Here is a 17,353-nt window from a genome sequence, read left to right on the forward strand (position 1 = left end):
ACAGAGCCTCTTGCTGATACTGTGAGTGAATGACAGAGCCTCTTGCTGATACTGTGAGTGAATGACAGAGCCTCTTGCTGATACTGTGATTGAATGACAGAGCCTCTTGCTGATACTGTGAGTGAATGACAGAGCCTCTTGCTGATACTGTGAGTGAATGACAGAGTCTCTTTCTGACGTTGTGAGTGAATGACAGAGCCTCTTCCTGATTCTGTGAGTGAATGACAGAGCCTCTTGCTGATACTGTGAGTGAATGACAGATCCTCTTGCTGATATTGTGAGTGAATGACAGAGCCTCTTCCTGATTCTGTGATTGATTGACAGACCCTCTTGCTGATATTGTGAGTGAATGACAGAGCCTCTTGCAGATACTGTGAGTGAATGACAGAGCCTCTTGCTGATACTGTGAGTGAATGACAGAGCCTCTTCCTGATTCTGTGATTGATTGACAGACCCTCTTGCTGATATTGTGAGTGAATGACAGAGCGTCTTGCTGACGTTGTGAGTGAATGACAGAGCTTCTTCCTGATTCTGTGAGTGAATGACAGAGCCTCTTGCTGATACTGTGAGTGAATGACAGAGCCTATTGCTGGTATTGTGAGTGAATGACAGAGCCTCTTCCTGATTCTGTGAGTGAATGACAGAGCCTCTTGCTGATACTGTGAGTGAATGACAGAGCCTCTTGCTGACATTGTGAGTGAATGACAGAGCCTCCTGCTGATACTGTGAGTGAATGTCAGAGCCTCTTGCTGATATTGTGAGTGAATAACAGAGCCTGTGAGTGAACGACAGAGCCTCTTGCTGATACTGGGAGTGAATGACAGAGCCTCTTGCTGATACTGTGAGTGAATGACAGAGCCTCTTCCTGATTCTGTGATTGATTGACAGAGCATCTTGCTGATATTGTGAGTGAATGACAGAGCCTCTTCCTGAATCTGTGATTGATTGACAGAGCCTCTTGCTGATACTGTGAGTGAATGACAGAGCCTCTTGCAGATACTGTGAGTGAATGACAGAGCCTCTTGCTGATATTGTGAATGAATGACAGAGGCTCTTGCTGATACTGTGATTGAATGACAGAGCCTCTTCCTGATACTGTGATTGAATGACAGAGGCTCTTCCTGATACTCTGAGTGAATGATTGAGCCTCTTGCTGATACTGTGTGTGAATGACAGAGCCTCTCGCTGATACTGTGCGTGAATGACAGAGCCTCTCGCTGATACTGTGAGTGAATGATAGAGCCTCTTGCTGATACTGTGAGTGAATGACAGAGCCTCTTGCTGATACTGTGAGTGAATGACAGAGCCTCTTGCTGATACTGTGAGTGAATGACAGAGCCTCTTGCTGATACTTTGATTTAATGACAGAGCCTCTTGCTGATACTGTGATTGAATGACAGAGCCTCTTGCTGATACTGTGAGTGAATGACAGAGCCTCTTGCTGATACTTTGATTTAATGACAGAGCCTCTGGCTGATACTGTGATTGAATGACAGAGCCTCTTGCAGATACTGTGAGTAAATGACAGAGCCTCTAGCTGATACTGTGAGTGAATGACAGAGCCTCTTGCTGATACTTTGATTTAATGACAGAGCCTCTTGCTGATACTGTGATTGAATGACAGAGCCTCTTGCTGATACTGTGAGTGAATGACAGAGCCTCTTGCTGATACTGTGAGTGAATGACAGAGCCTCTTGCTGATTCTGTGAGTGAATGACCGAGCATCTTGCTGATATTGTGAGTGAATGACAGAGCCTCTTGCTGATACTGTGAGTGAATGACAGAGCCTCTTGCCAGAGCATCTTGCCGACATTGTGAGTCAATGACAGAGCCTCTTGCTGATAATGTGAGTGAATGACATAGACTCTTGCAGATACTGTGAGTGAATGACAGAGCCTCTTGCCGATACTGTGAGTGAATGACAGAGCCTCTTGCCGATACTGTGAGTGAATGACAGAGCCTCTTGCCGACATTGTGAGTGAATGACAGAGCCTCTTGCTGATACTGTGAGTGAATCACAGAGCCTCTTGCTGATACTGTGAGTGATTGACGGAGCCTCTTGTTGATACTGTGAGTGAATGACAGAGCCTCTTGCTTAGACTGTGAGTGAATGACAGAGCCTCTTGCTGATTCTGTGATTGATTGACAGAGCCTCTTCCTGATACTGTGAGTGAATGACAGAGCCTCTTGCTTAGACTGTGAGTGAATGACAGAGCCTCTTGCTGATTCTGTGATTGATTGACAGAGCCTCTTCCTGATACTGTGAGTGATTGACAGAGCCTCTTGCAGATACTGTGAGTGAATGACAGAGCCTCTTGCTGATACTGTGATTGAATGACAGAGCCTCTTCCTGATACTGTGATTGAATGACAGAGCCTCTTGCTGATACTGTGAGTGAATGACAGAGCCTCTTGCTGATACTGTGAGTGAATGACAGAGCCTCTTGCTGATACTGTGAGTGAATGACAGAGCCTCTTGCTGATACTGTGAGTGAATGACAGAGCCTCTTGCAGATAATGTGAGTGAATGACAGAGCCTCTTGATGATACTGTGAGAGAATGACAGAGTCTCTTGCTGATACTGTGAGTGAATGACCGAGCCTCTTGCTGATACTGTGAGTGAATGACAGAGCCTCTTGCTGATACTGTGAGTGAATGACCGAGCCTCTTGCTGATACTGTGAGTGAATGACAGAGCCTCTTGCTGATACTGTGAGTGAATGACAGAGCCTCTTGCTGATACTGAGTGAATGACAGAGCCTGTTGCTGATACTGTGAGTGAATGACAGAGCCTCTTGCTGATATTGTGAGTGAATAACAGAGCCTGTGAGTGAACGACAGAGCCTCTTGCTGATACTGGGAGTGAATGACAGAGCCTCTTGCTGATACTGTGAGTGAATGACAGAGCCTCTTCCTGATTCTGTGATTGATTGACAGAGCATCTTGCTGATATTGTGAGTGAATGACAGAGCCTCTTCCTGAATCTGTGATTGATTGACAGAGCCTCTTGCTGATACTGTGAGTGAATGACAGAGCCTCTTGCAGATACTGTGAGTGAATGACAGAGCCTCTTGCTGATATTGTGAATGAATGACAGAGGCTCTTGCTGATACTGTGATTGAATGACAGAGCCTCTTCCTGATACTGTGATTGAATGACAGAGGCTCTTCCTGATACTCTGAGTGAATGATTGAGCCTCTTGCTGATACTGTGTGTGAATGACAGAGCCTCTCGCTGATACTGTGCGTGAATGACAGAGCCTCTCGCTGATACTGTGAGTGAATGATAGAGCCTCTTGCTGATACTGTGAGTGAATGACAGAGCCTCTTGCTGATACTGTGAGTGAATGACAGAGCCTCTTGCTGATACTGTGAGTGAATGACAGAGCCTCTTGCTGATACTTTGATTTAATGACAGAGCCTCTTGCTGATACTGTGATTGAATGACAGAGCCTCTTGCTGATACTGTGAGTGAATGACAGAGCCTCTTGCTGATACTTTGATTTAATGACAGAGCCTCTGGCTGATACTGTGATTGAATGACAGAGCCTCTTGCTGATACTGTGAGTAAATGACAGAGCCTCTAGCTGATACTGTGAGTGAATGACAGAGCCTCTTGCTGATACTTTGATTTAATGACAGAGCCTCTTGCTGATACTGTGATTGAATGACAGAGCCTCTTGCTGATACTGTGAGTGAATGACAGAGCCTCTTGCTGATACTGTGAGTGAATGACAGAGCCTCTTGCTGATTCTGTGAGTGAATGACCGAGCATCTTGCTGATATTGTGAGTGAATGACAGAGCCTCTTGCTGATACTGTGACTGAATGACAGAGCCTCTTGCCAGAGCATCTTGCCGACATTGTGAGTCAATGACAGAGCCTCTTGCTGATAATGTGAGTGAATGACATAGACTCTTGCAGATACTGTGAGTGAATGACAGAGCCTCTTGCCGATACTGTGAGTGAATGACAGAGCCTCTTGCCGATACTGTGAGTGAATGACAGAGCCTCTTGCCGACATTGTGAGTGAATGACAGAGCCTCTTGCTGATACTGTGAGTGAATCACAGAGCCTCTTGCTGATACTGTGAGTGATTGACGGAGCCTCTTGTTGATACTGTGAGTGAATGACAGAGCCTCTTGCTTAGACTGTGAGTGAATGACAGAGCCTCTTGCTGATTCTGTGATTGATTGACAGAGCCTCTTCCTGATACTGTGAGTGAATGACAGAGCCTCTTGCTTAGACTGTGAGTGAATGACAGAGCCTCTTGCTGATTCTGTGATTGATTGACAGAGCCTCTTCCTGATACTGTGAGTGATTGACAGAGCCTCTTGCAGATACTGTGAGTGAATTACAGAGCCTCTTGCTGATACTGTGATTGAATGACAGAGCCTCTTCCTGATACTGTGATTGAATGACAGAGCCTCTTGCTGATACTGTGAGTGAATGACAGAGCCTCTTGCTGATACTGTGAGTGAATGACAGAGCCTCTTGCTGATACTGTGAGTGAATGACAGAGCCTCTTGCTGATACTGTGAGTGAATGACAGTGCCTCTTGCTGATACTGTGAGTGAATGACAGAGCCTCTTGCAGATAATGTGAGTGAATGACAGAGCCTCTTGATGATACTGTGAGAGAATGACAGAGTCTCTTGCTGATACTGTGAGTGAATGACCGAGCCTCTTGCTGATACTGTGAGTGAATGACAGAGCCTCTTGCTGATACTGTGAGTGAATGACCGAGCCTCTTGCTGATACTGTGAGTGAATGACAGAGCCTCTTGCTGATACTGTGAGTGAATGACAGAGCCTCTTGCTGATACTGAGTGAATGACAGAGCCTGTTGCTGATACTGTGAGTGAATGACAGAGCCTCTTGCTGATATTGCGAGTGAATGACAGAGCCTCTTCCTGATATTGTGAGTGAATGACAGAGCCTCTTGCCGACATTGTGAGTGAATGACAGAGCCTCTTGCTGATTCTGTGATTGAATGACAGAGCCTCTTGCTGATACAGTTATTACATGACAGGGCCTCTTTCTGATACTGTGAGTACATGATAGAGCTGCTTGCTGATACTGTGAGTGAATGACAGAGCCTCTTGCTGATACAGTTAGTACATGACAGAGCCTCTTGCTGATACTGTGAGTGAATGACAGAGCCTCTTGCTTATACTGTGAGTGAATGACAGAGCCTCTTGCTGATACTGTGAGTGAATGACAGAGCCTCTTGCTGATACTGTGAGTGAATGACAGAGCCTCTTGCTGATACTGTGATTGAATGACAGAGTCTCTTGCTGATATTGTGATTGAATGACAGAGGCTCTTTCTGATACTGTGATTGAATGACAGAGCCTCTTGCTGATACTGTGAGTGAATGACAGAGCCTCTTGCTGATACTGTGAGTGAATGACAGAGCCTCTTGCTGATACTGTGAGTGAATGACAGAGCCTCTTGCTGATACTGTGAGTGAATGACAGAGCCTCTTGCTGATATTGTGATTGAATGAGAGAGCCTCTTGCTGATATTGTGAGTGAATGATAGAGCCTCTTGCTGATACTGTGAGTGAATGACAGAGCCTCTTGCTGATACTGTGAGTGAATGACAGAGCCTCTTTCTGATACTGTGAGTGAATGTCAGAGCCTCTTGCTGATTCTGTGATTGAATGACAGAGCCTCTTGCTGATACTGTGAGTGAATGACAGAGCCTCTTTCTGATACTGTGAGTGAATGACAGAGCCTCTTGCCGATACTGTGATTGGATGACAGAGCCTCTTGCCGATAATGTGAGTGAATGACAGAGCCTCTTGCCGACATTTTGAGTGAATGACAGACCCTCTTTCTGACACTGTGAGTGAAAGACAGAGCCTCTTGCCGACATTGTGAGTGAATGACAGAGCCTCTTGCTGATACTGTGAGTGAATAACAGAGACTCTTTCCGATACTGTGAGTGAATGACAGTGCCTCTTGCCGATACAGTGAGTGAATGACAGAGCCTCTTGCTGATACTGTGAGTGAATGACAGAGCCTCTTGCTGATACTGTGAGTGAATGACAGAGCCTCTTGCTGATACTGTGATTGAATGACAGAGCCTCTTGCTGATACTGTGAGTGAATGACAGAGCCTCTTGCTGATACTGTGAGTGAATGACAGAGCCTCTTGCTGATACTGTGAGTGAATGACAGAGTCTCTTGCTGACGTTGTGAGTGAATGACAGAGCCTCTTCCTGATTCTGGGAGTGAATGACAGAGCCTCTTGCTGATACTGTGAGTGAATGACAGAGCCTCTTGCTGATATTGTGAGTGAATGACAGAGCCTCTTCCTGATTCTGTGATTGATTGACAGAGCCTCTTGCTGATATTGTGAGTGAATGACAGAGCCTCTTGCTGATACTGTGAGTGAATGACAGAGCCTCTTCCTGATTCTGTGATTGATTGACAGAGCCTCTTCCTGATTCTGTGATTGATTGACAGACCCTCTTGCTGATATTGTGAGTGAATGACAGAGCGTCTTGCTGACGTTGTGAGTGAATGACAGAGCTTCTTCCTGATTCTGTGAGTGAATGACAGAGCCTCTTGCTGATACTGTGAGTGAATGACAGAGCCTATTGCTGGTATTGTGAGTGAATGACAGAGCCTCTTCCTGATTCTGTGAGTGAATGACAGAGCCTCTTGCTGATACTGTGAGTGAATGACAGAGCCTCTTGCTGACATTGTGAGTGAATGACAGAGCCTCCTGCTGATACTGTGAGTGAATGTCAGAGCCTCTTGCTGATATTGTGAGTGAATAACAGAGCCTGTGAGTGAACGACAGAGCCTCTTGCTGATACTGGGAGTGAATGACAGAGCCTCTTGCTGATACTGTGAGTGAATGACAGAGCCTCTTCCTGATTCTGTGATTGATTGACAGAGCATCTTGCTGATATTGTGAGTGAATGACAGAGCCTCTTCCTGAATCTGTGATTGATTGACAGAGCCTCTTGCTGATACTGTGAGTGAATGACAGAGCCTCTTGCAGATACTGTGAGTGAATGACAGAGCCTCTTGCTGATATTGTGAATGAATGACAGAGGCTCTTGCTGATACTGTGATTGAATGACAGAGCCTCTTCCTGATACTGTGATTGAATGACAGAGGCTCTTCCTGATACTCTGAGTGAATGATTGAGCCTCTTGCTGATACTGTGTGTGAATGACAGAGCCTCTCGCTGATACTGTGCGTGAATGACAGAGCCTCTCGCTGATACTGTGAGTGAATGATAGAGCCTCTTGCTGATACTGTGAGTGAATGACAGAGCCTCTTGCTGATACTGTGAGTGAATGACAGAGCCTCTTGCTGATACTGTGAGTGAATGACAGAGCCTCTTGCTGATACTTTGATTTAATGACAGAGCCTCTTGCTGATACTGTGATTGAATGACAGAGCCTCTTGCTGATACTGTGAGTGAATGACAGAGCCTCTTGCTGATACTTTGATTTAATGACAGAGCCTCTGGCTGATACTGTGATTGAATGACAGAGCCTCTTGCTGATACTGTGAGTAAATGACAGAGCCTCTAGCTGATACTGTGAGTGAATGACAGAGCCTCTTGCTGATACTTTGATTTAATGACAGAGCCTCTTGCTGATACTGTGATTGAATGACAGAGCCTCTTGCTGATACTGTGAGTGAATGACAGAGCCTCTTGCTGATACTGTGAGTGAATGACAGAGCCTCTTGCTGATTCTGTGAGTGAATGACCGAGCATCTTGCTGATATTGTGAGTGAATGACAGAGCCTCTTGCTGATACTGTGAGTGAATGACAGAGCCTCTTGCCAGAGCATCTTGCCGACATTGTGAGTCAATGACAGAGCCTCTTGCTGATAATGTGAGTGAATGACATAGACTCTTGCAGATACTGTGAGTGAATGACAGAGCCTCTTGCCGATACTGTGAGTGAATGACAGAGCCTCTTGCCGATACTGTGAGTGAATGACAGAGCCTCTTGCCGACATTGTGAGTGAATGACAGAGCCTCTTGCTGATACTGTGAGTGAATCACAGAGCCTCTTGCTGATACTGTGAGTGATTGACGGAGCCTCTTGTTGATACTGTGAGTGAATGACAGAGCCTCTTGCTTAGACTGTGAGTGAATGACAGAGCCTCTTGCTGATTCTGTGATTGATTGACAGAGCCTCTTCCTGATACTGTGAGTGAATGACAGAGCCTCTTGCTTAGACTGTGAGTGAATGACAGAGCCTCTTGCTGATTCTGTGATTGATTGACAGAGCCTCTTCCTGATACTGTGAGTGATTTACAGAGCCTCTTGCAGATACTGTGAGTGAATGACAGAGCCTCTTGCTGATACTGTGATTGAATGACAGAGCCTCTTCCTGATACTGTGATTGAATGACAGAGCCTCTTGCTGATACTGTGAGTGAATGACAGAGCCTCTTGCTGATACTGTGAGTGAATGACAGAGCCTCTTGCTGATACTGTGAGTGAATGACAGAGCCTCTTGCTGATACTGTGAGTGAATGACAGTGCCTCTTGCTGATACTGTGAGTGAATGACAGAGCCTCTTGCAGATAATGTGAGTGAATGACAGAGCCTCTTGATGATACTGTGAGAGAATGACAGAGTCTCTTGCTGATACTGTGAGTGAATGACCGAGCCTCTTGCTGATACTGTGAGTGAATGACAGAGCCTCTTGCTGATACTGTGAGTGAATGACCGAGCCTCTTGCTGATACTGTGAGTGAATGACAGAGCCTCTTGCTGATACTGTGAGTGAATGACAGAGCCTCTTGCTGATACTGAGTGAATGACAGAGCCTGTTGCTGATACTGTGAGTGAATGACAGAGCCTCTTGCTGATATTGTGAGTGAATAACAGAGCCTGTGAGTGAACGACAGAGCCTCTTGCTGATACTGGGAGTGAATGACAGAGCCTCTTGCTGATACTGTGAGTGAATGACAGAGCCTCTTCCTGATTCTGTGATTGATTGACAGAGCATCTTGCTGATATTGTGAGTGAATGACAGAGCCTCTTCCTGAATCTGTGATTGATTGACAGAGCCTCTTGCTGATACTGTGAGTGAATGACAGAGCCTCTTGCAGATACTGTGAGTGAATGACAGAGCCTCTTGCTGATATTGTGAATGAATGACAGAGGCTCTTGCTGATACTGTGATTGAATGACAGAGCCTCTTCCTGATACTGTGATTGAATGACAGAGGCTCTTCCTGATACTCTGAGTGAATGATTGAGCCTCTTGCTGATACTGTGTGTGAATGACAGAGCCTCTCGCTGATACTGTGCGTGAATGACAGAGCCTCTCGCTGATACTGTGAGTGAATGATAGAGCCTCTTGCTGATACTGTGAGTGAATGACAGAGCCTCTTGCTGATACTGTGAGTGAATGACAGAGCCTCTTGCTGATACTGTGAGTGAATGACAGAGCCTCTTGCTGATACTTTGATTTAATGACAGAGCCTCTTGCTGATACTGTGATTGAATGACAGAGCCTCTTGCTGATACTGTGAGTGAATGACAGAGCCTCTTGCTGATACTTTGATTTAATGACAGAGCCTCTGGCTGATACTGTGATTGAATGACAGAGCCTCTTGCTGATACTGTGAGTAAATGACAGAGCCTCTAGCTGATACTGTGAGTGAATGACAGAGCCTCTTGCTGATACTTTGATTTAATGACAGAGCCTCTTGCTGATACTGTGATTGAATGACAGAGCCTCTTGCTGATACTGTGAGTGAATGACAGAGCCTCTTGCTGATACTGTGAGTGAATGACAGAGCCTCTTGCTGATTCTGTGAGTGAATGACCGAGCATCTTGCTGATATTGTGAGTGAATGACAGAGCCTCTTGCTGATACTGTGAGTGAATGACAGAGCCTCTTGCCAGAGCATCTTGCCGACATTGTGAGTCAATGACAGAGCCTCTTGCTGATAATGTGAGTGAATGACATAGACTCTTGCAGATACTGTGAGTGAATGACAGAGCCTCTTGCCGATACTGTGAGTGAATGACAGAGCCTCTTGCCGATACTGTGAGTGAATGACAGAGCCTCTTGCCGACATTGTGAGTGAATGACAGAGCCTCTTGCTGATACTGTGAGTGAATCACAGAGCCTCTTGCTGATACTGTGAGTGATTGACGGAGCCTCTTGTTGATACTGTGAGTGAATGACAGAGCCTCTTGCTTAGACTGTGAGTGAATGACAGAGCCTCTTGCTGATTCTGTGATTGATTGACAGAGCCTCTTCCTGATACTGTGAGTGAATGACAGAGCCTCTTGCTTAGACTGTGAGTGAATGACAGAGCCTCTTGCTGATTCTGTGATTGATTGACAGAGCCTCTTCCTGATACTGTGAGTGATTGACAGAGCCTCTTGCAGATACTGTGAGTGAATGACAGAGCCTCTTGCTGATACTGTGATTGAATGACAGAGCCTCTTCCTGATACTGTGATTGAATGACAGAGCCTCTTGCTGATACTGTGAGTGAATGACAGAGCCTCTTGCTGATACTGTGAGTGAATGACAGAGCCTCTTGCTGATACTGTGAGTGAATGACAGAGCCTCTTGCTGATACTGTGAGTGAATGACAGTGCCTCTTGCTGATACTGTGAGTGAATGACGGAGCCTCTTGCAGATAATGTGAGTGAATGACAGAGCCTCTTGATGATACTGTGAGAGAATGACAGAGTCTCTTGCTGATACTGTGAGTGAATGACCGAGCCTCTTGCTGATACTGTGAGTGAATGACAGAGCCTCTTGCTGATACTGTGAGTGAATGACCGAGCCTCTTGCTGATACTGTGAGTGAATGACAGAGCCTCTTGCTGATACTGTGAGTGAATGACAGAGCCTCTTGCTGATACTGAGTGAATGACAGAGCCTGTTGCTGATACTGTGAGTGAATGACAGAGCCTCTTGCTGATATTGCGAGTGAATGACAGAGCCTCTTCCTGATATTGTGAGTGAATGACAGAGCCTCTTGCCGACATTGTGAGTGAATGACAGAGCCTCTTGCTGATTCTGTGATTGAATGACAGAGCCTCTTGCTGATACAGTTATTACATGACAGAGCCTCTTTCTGTTACTGTGAGTACATGATAGAGCTGCTTGCTGATACTGTGAGTGAATGACAGAGCCTCTTGCTGATACAGTTAGTACATGACAGAGCCTCTTGCTGATACTGTGAGTGAATGACAGAGCCTCTTGCTTATACTGTGAGTGAATGACAGAGCCTCTTGCTGATACTGTGAGTGAATGACAGAGCCTCTTGCTGATACTGTGAGTGAATGACAGAGCCTCTTGCTGATACTGTGATTGAATGACAGAGTCTCTTGCTGATATTGTGATTGAATGACAGAGGCTCTTTCTGATACTGTGATTGAATGACAGAGCCTCTTGCTGATACTGTGAGTGAATGACAGAGCCTCTTGCTGATACTGTGAGTGAATGACAGAGCCTCTTGCTGATACTGTGAGTGAATGACAGAGCCTCTTGCTGATACTGTGAGTGAATGACAGAGCCTCTTGCTGATATTGTGATTGAATGAGAGAGCCTCTTGCTGATATTGTGAGTGAATGATAGAGCCTCTTGCTGATACTGTGAGTGAATGACAGAGCCTCTTGCTGATACTGTGAGTGAATGACAGAGCCTCTTTCTGATACTGTGAGTGAATGTCAGAGCCTCTTGCTGATTCTGTGATTGAATGACAGAGCCTCTTGCTGATACTGTGAGTGAATGACAGAGCCTCTTTCTGATACTGTGAGTGAATGACAGAGCCTCTTGCCGATACTGTGATTGGATGACAGAGCCTCTTGCCGATAATGTGAGTGAATGACAGAGCCTCTTGCCGACATTTTGAGTGAATGACAGACCCTCTTTCTGACACTGTGAGTGAAAGACAGAGCCTCTTGCCGACATTGTGAGTGAATGACAGAGCCTCTTGCTGATACTGTGAGTGAATAACAGAGACTCTTTCCGATACTGTGAGTGAATGACAGTGCCTCTTGCCGATACAGTGAGTGAATGACAGAGCCTCTTGCTGATACTGTGAGTGAATGACAGAGCCTCTTGCTGATACTGTGAGTGAATGACAGAGCCTCTTGCTGATACTGTGATTGAATGACAGAGCCTCTTGCTGATACTGTGAGTGAATGACAGAGCCTCTTGCTGATACTGTGAGTGAATGACAGAGCCTCTTGCTGATACTGTGAGTGAATGACAGAGTCTCTTGCTGACGTTGTGAGTGAATGACAGAGCCTCTTCCTGATTCTGGGAGTGAATGACAGAGCCTCTTGCTGATACTGTGAGTGAATGACAGAGCCTCTTGCTGATATTGTGAGTGAATGACAGAGCCTCTTCCTGATTCTGTGATTGATTGACAGAGCCTCTTGCTGATATTGTGAGTGAATGACAGAGCCTCTTGCAGATACTGTGAGTGAATGACAGAGCCTCTTGCTGATACTGTGATTGAATGACAGAGCCTCTTCCTGATACTGTGATTGAATGACAGAGCGTCTTCCTGATACTGTGAGTGAATGACAGAGCCTCTTGATGATACTGTGAGTGAATGACAGAGTTTCTTGCTGATACTGTGCGTGAATGACAGAGCCTCTTGATGATACTGTGAGTGAATGACAGAGCCTCTTGCTGATACTGTGAGTGAATGACAGAGCCTCTTGCTGATACTGTGAGTGAATGACAGAGCCTCTTGCTGATACTGTGAGTGAATGACAGAGCCTCATGCTGATACTTTGATTTAATGACAGAGCCTCTTGCTGATACTGTGATTGAATGACAGAGCCTCTTGCTGATACTGTGAGTAAATGACAGAGCCTCTAGCTGATACTGTGAGTGAATGACAGAGCCTCTTGCTGATACTTTGATTTAATGACAGAGCCTCTTGCTGATACTGTGATTGAATGACAGACCCTCTTGCTGATACTGTGAGTGAATGACAGAGCCTCTTGCTGATACTGTGAGTGAATGACAGAGCCTCTTGCTGATTCTGTGAGTGAATGACCGAGCATCTTGCTGATATTGTGAGTGAATGACAGAGCCTCTTGCTGATACTGTGAGAGAATGACAGAGCCTCTTGCCAGTGCATCTTGCCGACATTGTGAGTCAATGACAGAGCCTCTTGCTGATAATGTGAGTGAATGACATAGACTCTTGCAGATACTGTGAGTGAATGACAGAGCCTCTTGCCGATACTGTGAGTGAATGACAGAGCCTCTTGCCGATACTGTGAGTGAATGACAGAGCCTCTTGCCGACATTGTGAGTGAATGACAGAGCCTCTTGCTGATACTGTGAGTGAATCACAGAGCCTCTTGCTGATACTGTGAGTGATTGACGGAGCCTCTTGTTGATATTGTGAGTGAATGACAGAGCCTCATGCTGATACTGTGAGTGAATGACAGAGCCTCTTGCTGATACTGTGAGTACATGATAGAGCTGTTTGCTGATACTGTGAGTGAATGACAGAGCCTCTTGCTGATACAGTTAGTACATGACAGAGCCTCTTGCTGATACTGTGAGTGCATGACAGAGACTCTTGCTGATACTGTGAGTGAATGACAGAGCCTCTTGCTTATACTGTGAGTGAATGACAGAGCCTCTTGCTGATACTGTGAGTGAATGACAGAGCCTCTTGCTGATACTGTGAGTGAATGACAGAGCCTCTTGCTGATACTGTGATTGAATGACAGTGTCTCTTGCTGATATTGTGATTGAATGACAGAGGCTCTTTCTGATACTGTGATTGAATGACAGAGCCTCTTGCTGATACTGTGAGTGAATGACAGAGCCTCTTGCTGATACTGTGAGTGAATGACAGAGCCTCTTGCTGATACTGTGAGTGAATGACAGAGCCTCTTGCTGATACTGTGAGTGAATGACAGAGCCTCTAGCTGATATTGTGATTGAATGAGAGAGCCTCTTGCTGATATTGTGAGTGAATGATAGAGCCTCTTGCTGATACTGTGAGTGAATGACAGAGCCTCTTTCTGATACTGTGAGTGAATGACAGAGCCTCTTGCTGATTCTGTGATTGAATGACAGAGGCTCTTGCTGATACTGTGAGTGAATGACAGAGCCTCTTTCTGATACTGTGAGTGAATGATAGAGCCTCTTGCCGATACTGTGATTGGATGACAGAGCCTCTTGCCGATAATGTGAGTGAATGACAGAGCCTCTTGCCGACATTTTGAGTGAATGACAGACCCTCTTTCTGACACTGTGAGTGAAAGACAGAGCCTCTTGCCGACATTGTGAGTGAATGACAGAGCCTCTTGCTGATACTGTGAGTGAATAACAGAGACTCTTTCCGATACTGTGAGTGAATCACAGTGCCTCTTGCCGATACAGTGAGTGAATGACAGAGCCTCTTGCTGATATTGTGATTGAATGAGAGAGCCTCTTGCTGATATTGTGATTGAATGACAGAGCCTCTTCCTGATTCTGTGATTGATTGACAGAGCCTCTTGCTGATACTGTGAGTGAATGACAGAGCCTCTTGCTGATATTGTGATTGAATGACAGAGCATCTTGTTGATACTGTGAGTGAACGACAGAGCCTCTTGCAGATACTGTGAGTGAATGACAGAGCCTCTTGCTGATACTGTGAGTGAATGACAGAGCCTCTTCCTGATTCTGTGATTGATTGACAGAGCCTCTTCCTGATACGGTGAGTGAATGACAGAGACTCTTGCAGATACTGTGAGTGAATGACAGAGCCTCTTCCTGATACTGTGATTGAATGACAGAGCCTCTTGCTGATACTGTGAGTGAATGACAGAGCCTCTTGCTGATACAGTGAGTGAATGACAGAGCCTCTTGCTGATACTGTGAGTGAATGACAGAGCCTCTTGCTGATACTGTGAGTGAATGACAGAGCCTCTTGCTGATACTGTGAGTGAATGACAGAGCCTCTTGCTGATACTGTGAGTGATTGACAGAGCCTCTTGCTGATACTGTGTGTGATAGACAGAGCCTCTTGCCGATACTGTGAGTGAATGACAGAGCCTCTTGCTGATACTGTGAGTGAATGACAGAGCCTCTTGCTGATAATGTGAGTGAATGACAGAGCCTCTTGCTGATAATGTGAGTGAATGACAGAGCCTCTTGCTGATACTGTGAGTGATTGACAGAGCCTCTTGCTGATAATGTGAGTGAATGACAGAGCCTCTTGCTGATAATGTGAGTGAATGACAGAGCCTCTTGCTGATAATGTGAGAGAATGACAGAGTCTCTTGCTGATACTGTGAGTGAATGAACGAGCCTCTTGCTGATATTGTGAGTGAATGACAGAGCCTCTTGCTGATATTGTGAGTGAATGACAGAGCCTCTTGCTGATACTGTGAGTGAATGACAGAGCCTCTTGCTGATTCTGTGAGTGAATGACCGAGCATCTTGCTGATATTGTGAGTGAATGACAGATCCTCTTGCTGATACTGTGAGTGAATGACAGAGCCTCTTGCCGGAGCCTCTTGCCGACATTGTGAGTCAATGACAGAGCCTCTTGCTGATAATGTGATTGAATGACAGAGTCTCTTGCAGATACTGTGAGTGAATGAACGAGCCTCTTGCTGATATTGTGAGTGAATGACAGAGCCTCTTGCTGACGTTGTGAGTGAATGACAGAGCCTCTTGCTGATATTGTGAGTGAATGACAGAGCCTGTTGCTGATACTGTGAGTGAATGACAGAGCCTCTTGCTGATACTGTGAGTGAATGACAGAGCCTCCTGCTGATACTGTGAGTGAATGTCAGAGCCTCTTGCTGATATTGTGAGTGAATGACAGAGCCTCTTGCTGATATTGTGAGTGAATGACAGAGCCTGTTGCTGATACTGTGAGTGAACGACAGAGCCTCTTGCTGATACTGTGAGTGAATGACAGAGCCTCTTGCTGATAATGTGAGTGAATGACAGAGCCTCCTGCTGATACTGTGAGTGAATGTCAGAGCCTCTTGCTGATATTGTGAGTGAATGACAGAGCCTCTTGCTGATATTGTGAGTGAATGACAGAGCCTGTTGCTGATACTGTGAGTGAACGACAGAGCCTCTTGCTGATACTGTGAGTGAATGACAGAGCCTCTTGCTGATACTGTGAGTGAATGACAGAGCCTCTTCCTGATTCTGTGATTGATTAACAGAGCATCTTGCTGATATTGTGAGTGAATGACAGAGCCTCTTCCTTAATCTGTGATTGATTGACAGAGCCTCTTGCTGATACTGTGAGTGAATGACAGAGCCTCTTGCAGATACTGTGAGTGAATGACAGAGCCTCTTGCTGATACTGTGAGTGAATGACAGAGCCTCTTGCTGATACTGTGATTGAATGACAGAGCCTCTTCCTGATACTGTGATTGAATGACAGAGGCTCTTCCTGATACTGTGAGTGAATGAATGAGCCTCTTGCTGATACTGTGTGTGAATGACAGAGCCTCTCGCTGATACTGTGCGTGAATGACAGAGCCTCTCGCTGATACTGTGAGTGAATGATAGAGCCTCTTGCTGATACTGTGAGTGAATGACAGAGCCTCTTGCTGATACTGTGAGTGAATGACAGAGCCTCTTGCTGATACTGTGAGTGAATGACAGAGCCTCTTGCTGATACTGTGAGTAAATGACAGAGCCTCTAGCTGATACTGTGAGTGAATGACAGAGCCTCTTGCTGATACTTTGATTTAATGACAGAGCCTCTTGCTGATACTGTGATTGAATGACAGAGCCTCTTGCTGATACTGTGAGTGAATGACAGAGCCTCTTGCTGATACTGTGAGTGAATGACAGAGCCTCTTGCTGATTCTGTGAGTTAATGACCGAGCATCTTGCTGATATTGTGAGTGAATGACAGAGCTTCTTGCTGATACTGTGAGTGAATGACAGAGCCTCTTGCCAGAGCCTCTTGCCGACATTGTGAGTCAATGACAGAGCCTCTTGCTGATAATGTGATTGAATGACAGAGACTCTTGCAGATACTGTGAGTGAATGACAGAGCCTCTTGCCGATACTGTGAGTGAATGACAGAGCCTCTTGCCGATACTGTGAGTGAATGACAGAGCCTCTTGCCGACATTGTGAGTGAATGACAGAGCCTCTTGCTGATACTGTGAGTGAATCACAGAGCCTCTTGCCGATACTGTGTGTGATTGACAGAGCCTCTTGTTGATACTGTGAGTGAATGACAGAGCCTCATGCTGATACTGTGAGTGAATGACAGAGCCTCTTGCTGATACTGTGAGTGAATGACAGGACCTCTTGCTTAGACTGTGAGTGAATGACAGAGCCTCTTGCTGATTCTGTGATTGATTGACAGAGCCTCTTCCTGATACTGTGAGTGATTGACAGAG

This window comes from Narcine bancroftii, chromosome 7, assembly GCF_036971445.1.
Source record: "Narcine bancroftii isolate sNarBan1 chromosome 7, sNarBan1.hap1, whole genome shotgun sequence".
In the NCBI taxonomy this organism is placed as follows: Eukaryota; Metazoa; Chordata; class Chondrichthyes; order Torpediniformes; family Narcinidae; genus Narcine; species Narcine bancroftii.